We start from the raw sequence: 9,094 nt of genomic DNA on the forward strand, positions 1-9,094 counted from the left end.
CCTGAAGAGCATGAGTAACCTAGACTACTTTAGTTTTAATTCTCCACCCACCCCTATCCCCATCACTCTAAAGAGTGTTATTGCAAAATATTTTATTAATATTTGGTTCATTGTCATCACCATCCAATTATTACTATTATTGTTCTACTTTCATTAAGTAGTAACGAAATCACTATTTTTTTTTCATTTCAAGTTTTTAATGAAAGTTGTATAGAAGATTACATTATTCCTGCATCTTCTCAATTGTTTCTTCCTTGTATTTGCCCTTTTCCTTTCCTACTTGGCAAGATTTGGCTTTACATTCAAGGATCTTTTTGCGGTCTTTGTCCAGTTTTAGTCTGGTAATAACCACCTTGCTGGGGTGAATGCCCACGTGAACAGTTGTACCATTAGCTTTTTCCCGTTGTACTCGTTCAATGTAGATGACATATTTCTTTCTGTAAACCTGGACTACTTTGCCAATCTGCTGCCCTTTGTAATGTCCTCGTACAACCTGAACTTCATCATCCTTTCGGATGGGCATGGATCGAACATTGTACTTCTGTCTCAGCTCTTTGGAAAGAGGAGAAGACATAATCTTCCTGCGAATGTGGGAAGGTGCATTGAAATGCCTCTTACGGTTCTTGCTCCGGTCGGAAGTCACAAAGGGATTGAACTTCATTTTGACCGCTGGCGCCTCAGCGATGGCCGCAAAAGGGAAGAGAGCCACAGCCCGAAATCACTATTAACATAAAATATTTTTCTGTTATTTATACTACAGTCAATAAGTATAAATATTTTTAAAATGAGGTAAAATTGTCTGTAATGGTATGATTATATATTAATTATATTTTATTATTATTATTATTATTACATGCCAGATAAAATAACATAATGATAATTAGGTATCTTAAAATCCAATATAGCAACCCCCAAAATGGTTAAAAAATAAGAAAACTTAGTAAGTAGGCTGGGACTAAATACAGAATTAATAATCAATATCTTTGTTATTTATTAAACAAAGACAGAAGATATAATGGTAGAAAAGACATCATTTACAATAGCTACTAAAGTGATAAAATAATAACAAATAAAAAGGAATATACAAAAAAATGTTAAGAAAATTGTTAAATATTATGGAAGGTCTAATGTAAATAAATTGAAAGACATACCCTGTTCTTGAATAGGAAATATTAACATGATAAATAAATCAAGTCTGCCTAAATAATCTTATAAACTCAAGGTGACTTCTCCACACCAAAAAATAACACCAACAGGAATATACACATACTACATTACCTAATATTAAATTCATATAAAGAAAAAACAATCAAGAATACCTAGGAAATTTTTGCAAAAGAAGACAAATAGGAAAGACTAACTCACTAGGTATCTAAATATATTATAAAGCTACACTGATTAAAACAGTATGGTATTGATGAATGGATTAGACTAGCTGTCTAATCCTAGTTGGCAAACTTTTTCTATAAAGATCCACATGGTGAAATTTTCAGCTTTGTGGGTCAGTCTCTGCCATAATTAGTCAACTTTAATACTGTAACACAAAAATAGCCATAAAAAATACATAATCAAAAGGGCAAAGATCTATTCCAATAAAATTTTATTTACAAAAAAAAAATAGACACAAATATATATATGGAAATTAGTGTATCTAAAAAAAGCACTATCAATGGAGAAAATATATATTGCTCAGTAAACTTTTCAGACAAATGGTAAGACATCTGAAAAGAAAAATAAAGTTGGATTCTTATCTCATTCTTTAAATAATTCCAAATGAATCAAAATTTGAAACAAAAGTTAAAACCATTAAAGCACTAGAAAGATTAGCTTATTTTTATGAACTAAGAATGGGAAAAAATCTTTCTAAGCATGGCCTCAAATCCAGAAGCCACAAATAAAAAGACTGAAAAATTAGACTTCACAAAAATAAAAATTCATTAAAAAAAAAAAAAACATCAGGGAGAAAAGAAAATAAAACTGTCACCTCATATCACAGATCCTACAACTGGTGATTAAAATAATAGTTTCTGCCATTTTTAAATTGGGTTCCTCATGCCATTTTTAAGTACCAAATAATACCTATATTTTTGTTATGGTGAAACTCTTATCTTGACGTTTTGAAATTTTAAAACCATTTGTATCTTGAAATGAAAATCAAAGACTAAATTTCTCAATTAATATAATACCACAAGACAGTTTGCACTCTGTAAACCTGGACATGTGCAAACCCATGCAAATCTGTTAGCAAATAGCTCCTTCCGCATCAGCACCATTATCCATGAACAACTGGCATGGTGCCCCAGCAGAATCTGTGTTTATGAAGTGACAAGTTAAAGAGCCTTCTTCCCACAATTGCTACTATGCAATTTTTAATGCAAATGCTTGCTGAACAAAACCCTGTTCTATAAAGAGATTGGACACTGTTAAAATTATAAATTGAACAAAGGTACACTCATTTAAAAAGCATTCTTCTGTAACACCATAATCTTCAAGAGAAAGAACATAATGATAATAAGCAAAGAAAAGCTTTTATTGCAAGAATAATATTTACTCTAACTCAAAGACTTTCTAAACCAGTGAAATATAAATACAATACTGGTGTTAACACAGGTAACTGTGTATAATAATATCCAAATAAAATGATGAAGCAAATTAACAAAGATTAAACAAATTGAAAGCTTCCTTTCAAACTAAGTAACAGTTTGTGTTCAAGATAATGATTACACTTCCTGCAAAGAACAGTTGATTAAAACTCTCTCACCAACAAAGGATTATTTGGAGGTGGATTTCAAGAAAAATAATTGAAGTCGGCTTGTATTTATGTCCTCATTATTTCTCAGATTAGTATAGAACCAGGAACAGACATAAGAAGAAATTTTGCTCAAGGTTCACCCATGCACCGAGCTGCGTCATGCCCTGTGGGGTGTATGCCTAGCAGTGACAGAAGGAGCCAGCATCCCTGTGAGTCTGGTCAGGGTGGGCTCCTTCCAATGTGATAGGGTACTGAGGCCATGACAGACCCTCATCCCCACTCTGGGGAAGGCCGAAGCCCTGCAGAAGTGGGTAGATGGGGTGGAAAAGTCTATGTTTGAAGCTACAGGGCAGCCATAGCAACTGAGTTCTCTGTAATCAAAGAGGCTGAAGGCCCAGGAGAAGCGGGAGGCTGAGGGACCAGAGTGAGCTGGCCCAGTGCATGTGGTGGGTGCTACTACTACTCTCGGATTCAGCTTCCTCTCAGGTGACCCTAGATTTACATCTTTTCTTGTTCATCTCATCCTTGCATTTTTTTCTCACCCTGTTGCCTTTTTGTTTTCTCTATTACATACAGAAATTTATTTGAGAAAATTTTATATGGTCCTTGCTAAGTACTAGGCACTAAACTAAAGTCCTTTAATTTTTAAAACAGTTTTAAGTTCACAGCAAAATTAATTGGAAAGTACAAGAATTCCTATATACTCTCTGCCACCCCCAAACCCCACACAGCCTCCCTTACTATCAACATTCACACCAGGGTGGTACATTTGTTAAAACTGATGAACCTGGAATCACATGTCACTATTAATCTAAGGCTATAGTTCGCTCTTGGTGTTGTATATACCATGGGTTTGGACAAATGTAGAAAGACATGTACACACCACAATAGCATCACACATAATAGTTTCACTGCCCTAAAAATCCCCTGTGTTCAGCGGATTCATCCTTCCCTGCAACTCCTACAACCACTGATCTTTCTCCTGTCACCACAGTTTCGCCTTTTCCAGGATGTCACACAGTTGGAATCATACAGTATGCAGACTTTTCAGATCGGCTTCTTTCACTTAGTCATATGCATCAAAATTTCCTCCATGTCTTCTCATGGCTTGAGAGCTTTTTTTTTTTTTAAGTGCTGAACAATATTCTATTTCCTGAATGTCCCACAGTTTAGTTATCCTGCTGCCTTTGTAGAGACATCCTTTCACCTCAGTTGGTACCTTTACTCGTGACTCTTTGGCCCCGTGCATTAGGCCTGTTACCTTGTACCAGGACTGGACGGCAGTGCAGTGATTAGGGGCCTAGTTGTTAATGCTCAGCTCAGACCTGGGCTCCACACTGGTTTCTCTCGAAAGCCGGTTAACCGCTCTGGGCTGTAGCGTCTTGGTCTCTAAAGTAAAGGAAAGCTAATCTCTTCCAGCACCTCCCCCACCCCTCTTATGGTGGTCAGTCTGTTCTACGTCTCCATGCCTAATGCCCTATCTAGTTTGTCAGCTTATTTTGTTCATTAGATTCCACATATAAGTGAGATCATGGGGAGAGGGGTGGGTGCTGGGTGAAGGGGGCAGATGGGGGGAAGTGGAGAGTATCTGTAATAGTGTCAACAATTAAAAATTAAATAAATAACTTGATGGCTGATAATCATGCCAGGAAGCATAATGGGGCTCGGGATGGCAGCCCTGGGCAAATACAGAGGGTTATAAAGGGGGTAAATAGATGATGCTACAGAAACCATGTCGAACTCTGTTAAGTGCAATTTTTGCAGGTTTTCAAACTTTGTAATACTAATAAAAAAAAATGTATATATATATATACTAAAAAAAATAAAGTGGAGGACAGCATTATCACTTTCTTCATAAAGCTATGGAATTAAATGAAATAAAGGTAAGGAGACTTCCAGCCAAAATGGAGGCCTACACTGAAACGCTCTGTCTCCCTCCAGAACTAAGAAGGACTATAACTTAACCACAAAACCAGAAATAACCAGAAGTTCCAGAAAATAAAGCTACATGGAAGTCCAATGTATAAAGTTATAAGCAAATGGTGCTCATCCAGATGGGTAGGAGGGGCGAAGCCGGGGCGGAAAGGTCAAGCTGTGCTGACAGTGGCAGCAGCTGCAGCAACAAGCGGCAGTGCCTGGGAGCACCCCTAGCTGCAGACCAAACCTGTCAGCTCGCGATTCCAATGCCGGGGAAGGCAGACCCCCATTGCTTCAGACTGTGAGGCCCAGAGGGCGCAGGGATGGAGGAGGAGGCTCCCAGTTTCTCAGCGGAGAGAGAACAGCAGGAATCCATCTTGGACTCCCGCCCCCACACAAAGAGCCACAGTGTAGTGAGAGGGGTCACCCGGTTGTGACAAGTACACGGTGCTCCGCCCCCTATAGTGTAGGTGTGACAGCCCTGCCCAGGAAGCAAAAAACTGCCAGGTTGTCAGGGACAATGATAGAGATCCCAATCAGGCAGCTGACCAGAAAGCAAATACATGAGCTAACAGACGAACAGATAGATAACCTTTCTGAGGCTCAGTTCAGAGCTATAGTTATCAGACAGCTTACAGAAATAACAGTGGGACTTAATCAAGACAGGGAAGGAATGAAGGCTAGCCCTGCTGAAATGAACGGAAACACATATGAAACAAGTAGTGAGGGAAGGAAAACCAGGGATCAAATCAACAAATCAGAATATAGGGAAGGAACAAACAGTCAACCAGTGCAGAAAGAGGAAATAAAAAGTGAGAAATATGAGGAGAAGCTCAGAAACCTATGGGACAACTATAAGAGAACAAACATTCAAATTATAGAATTGCCAGAAGGTGAAAAAGAACTAGAAATTGAAAACTTATGTGAAAAAACAATGAAGCAGAACTTCCCTAACTGGGGGAAGGAAATAGATTTACAGATCAAGGAAACAGAGTTCCAAATAAACTGGACCCAGGGAGAACCACACCAAGACACATTATCATCAAAATGTCAAAAATTAAAGATAAGGAGAGAATCTTAAAAGCAGCAAGAGAGAAGAAGAGAATTGTGTACAAAGGGGTCCCATTTAGACTATCAGCGGATTTCTCAAAGGAGACTCTGCAGGCACGAAGGGACTGGCAAGAAATATTCAAAGTGATGAAAATCAAAAAGCTACAACCACGATTACCCTATCCAGCGAAGCTGTCATTCAGAATAGAAGGGCAGAGAAAGTGCTTCCAGGACAAAGTAAAACTGAAGGCGTTCATTAGATCCAAACCACTGTTACATGAGATGTTAAAAGGACTTGTTTAGAAGAAGGAGGATCAAAACTATGAACATTAAAATGAGAAATGTATCACAACGACCAACAACAGAAGCTAGGGAATTGAAACAAAGGCAAACTAAGTAGGCAACGAGAATGGGAAAAGAATTATAGGTGTGGGGAACATTATGGAGGGAGGTCAGTGGGGAGGGGCAAGGGGTGAAAGGGAGGTAGATGGTACAGGAATTAAGAAGCATAGTATGAGGGAGTGGAGTAGATAGGAAGATGTTGAGAAGAACTATATGCACAACCAATGGGCATGGACTAAGCGGGGGGGGGGGACAACTGGAGGAAAGGGGGTCACTGGGTGGAGGGGAACAAAGGGAAAAGAAATTGGGACAACTGTAACAGCATAATCAATAAAGCATATTAAAAATAAATGAACAAAAAAAAAAAAGCATGAAGAATGGAGGTCTTACACTTTCTCCACTAGAGGGAACAGCCACTTCCCTTTCCCCCCAACAAAATACAGTGTCCTGGATAAATTTGTTCTGCCATAGTCGTGAAACCTGTGCCGGACAGACAAGTTTCCAACCAAACCAGGGCGTTGGAGGCAGCTCAGCCTCAAAGCTCAGCATCACTAATCCTTAAGGAAACACAAATTAAAAAAACAGAATAAAATATCACCTTGGGCCTGTTAGAATGATGAATGTCAGAAAGGCAAGAGATAATAAATGTCAGTGAGGATGTGGAAAAAGGAAACCTTTGTTCAGTGTGGTGAGATTGTAAATTTGTACAGCCACTATGAAAAGTAGCATGCATTTTCTAAAAAATAATAATAGAACTATCATACTGTTACAGAACAGGGTCCCCCAAAATTCTCCAGAGCCTGCAGTTTGCAGGTGGCAGATGGGACTCAGTGGAGCACAGCCATTTTCCTAAGAAATACCTAGTTTGTTAATATGTAGCTTCAGCGTCATCGCAAGATGTCGATTCAACACGGGAGGAGAAAGATACTACCATGTCACTCCCGAGTCGGACTGCACAGCCATTCTCGGCGGTGCAGATAGACTCTTAAGAAGCTACACCATCGTCTCTCGAGACGGACGGCTGCCGACGACGAACTAGCTATGGCCATTCCACATCCCAAGGAGATGGGAGGGGCTTTGACTGTAGAATGGCTTTATCCCTGGAGGCAAGGATGGTTCAAAACAATCAGTAAAAATGATACATTAGGCGGTCGCTGGTACAGGCAACTCGGGGTTTGGGCAGAGTGTGGGCGGCTCCGTGTTCCGGGGACCGTCATCTGTAATACAGCAGTGCAGCCATGGCAGAGCCGCAGCCCGCGACTGGCGGCCTTACCGACCAGGCTGCCCTCCGTTGCTGCTCGGACCCGGACCCCAGCACCAAGGATTTTCTGTTGCAGCAGACGATGCTGCGAATTAAGGATCCTAAGAAGTCTTTGGATTTTTATACTAGAGTTCTTGGAATGACGCTACTCCAAAAAATAGATTTTCCCACTATGACGTTTTCACTTTATTTCTTGGCTTATGAGGATAAAAATGACATCCCAAAAGATAAAGACAAAAAAGTAGCATGGGTATTCTCCAGAAAAGCTACACTTGAACTGACACACAATTGGGGCACTGAAGATGATGAGACACAGAGTTACCACAGTGGCAATTCAGACCCTCGAGGATTTGGTCACATTGGAATTGCTGTTCCTGATGTACATGGTGCTTGTAAAAGATTTGAAGAACTGGGAGTCAAATTTGTGAAGAAACCTGATGACGGTAAAATGAAAGGCCTGGCATTTATTCAAGATCCCGATGGCTACTGGATTGAAATTTTGAATCCTAACAAAATGATAACTATTATTTAGTTCTGTGAGAATAATGCTTTGAGATTTTAGTGAGGACACTGTGGGAGGTAAAAAAGTGAAACAATGTGATTTGAGATGTTCAGATAACAGAAGCATCTAGGACTGATCTCTGTACCAATTCAAATTATTCTTAAGTCCATTTCCCTTCCTATTTCAGCTGTGTTTTTAACCTATCTATTCAGTCATTCTAATTTTAAAGTAGTGCTTTGTCTTGTGTCCTTGAATGTAGTTGTATAACATTACTTTTTTAAGTAATAATAATTTAGAGGCTGCATTTGCCATCTCTCTCCTAACTATGACTTCTCTACAAGTCTGCCTTTGAATCATCATTTAAAAAAAACCATTTAACATATTTTTGTTATGGCTACCTTCTGGGGTTTTAGTTCCTCAGAAATAACTTTTCACAATGGAAAGTAAAGAGCACTGAACAAAAACGAAACTCTATGTGTACTTCAAATAGTATGAAGTGTTTACAAAGAGAAGGCACTCTTGGGAGCAGTTCAGAATCATGCTGACAAGGATGCTGGCAGAGAAACTAATTTCTCTTATTTATAAAGTACTTTCAAAGTTCAAGGACTAACCTCTTTATTTTGGGATAGGGAGGAGGATGGGAGTATTATTTCCCGGGTATGTATGTCGCATATTTTACCTCACTTAATCCTCCCAACTATCCTGTGAGAAAGAATACAGGCTAGACATGTAAAATAACTTTTAAGGAATTAAGGCAATACAAATAGGTTCAAGTACTCAAGCTTTCATCATAATTTTTAGTAGTTAGACTGTACCTCATAAATTAGTACCTCACAACACGCCCTCCACTAGTTTCCTGTTGTGAGCACCTTCAGTGAGTTAACGTTATCCTCTCAGCTCTGGCCTGGGTACGACGGTGAGGGAAGAAGTTTGTAGCACACGACTGCTCTGGGGATGCCCATTGTTCCTGTGTGAGCGGTGCTTGTTTTACATATGAAGTTTCCCTACCCCAGCGTCTTCCAAATGCCAGTAATCATTTAGGATAAATTGTGATCAGGGATGACATAAATTAGTTATCAGAAATCAGCTTAGTGGTCTTCCCTGCCGTGGTTGACATTTGGTGGATTTTTAAAAACTCAACTGATTTTGAAAATCTCTTAAGGTCCAGAGAAGAAGAACATCCAGTTGTGGTTTAACTTAATTTAGATTTCCTGTACACTCTGGTGGAAGATCTTTGGGTAGGCCATGACAGCTGTGCTTTCAGTGCTAG

The 9,094-nt window shown here is 39.3% G+C and overlaps 2 pseudogenes; one reads left to right on the forward strand and one right to left on the reverse strand.

The window, feature by feature from the left end:
• Window positions 1-202: 202 nt before the first annotated feature.
• On the reverse strand, window positions 203-707 carry LOC150000266 (large ribosomal subunit protein uL24 pseudogene; annotated as a pseudogene).
• Window positions 708-7,244: 6,537 nt separating this feature from the next.
• On the forward strand, window positions 7,245-8,106 carry LOC150000267 (lactoylglutathione lyase pseudogene; annotated as a pseudogene).
• Window positions 8,107-9,094: the final 988 nt, after the last annotated feature.

The sequence above is a fragment of the Furipterus horrens genome, unplaced genomic scaffold (assembly GCF_987537825.1).
Source record: "Furipterus horrens unplaced genomic scaffold, mFurHor1.1.pri manual_scaffold_10, whole genome shotgun sequence".
Classification (NCBI taxonomy): domain Eukaryota; kingdom Metazoa; phylum Chordata; class Mammalia; order Chiroptera; family Furipteridae; genus Furipterus; species Furipterus horrens.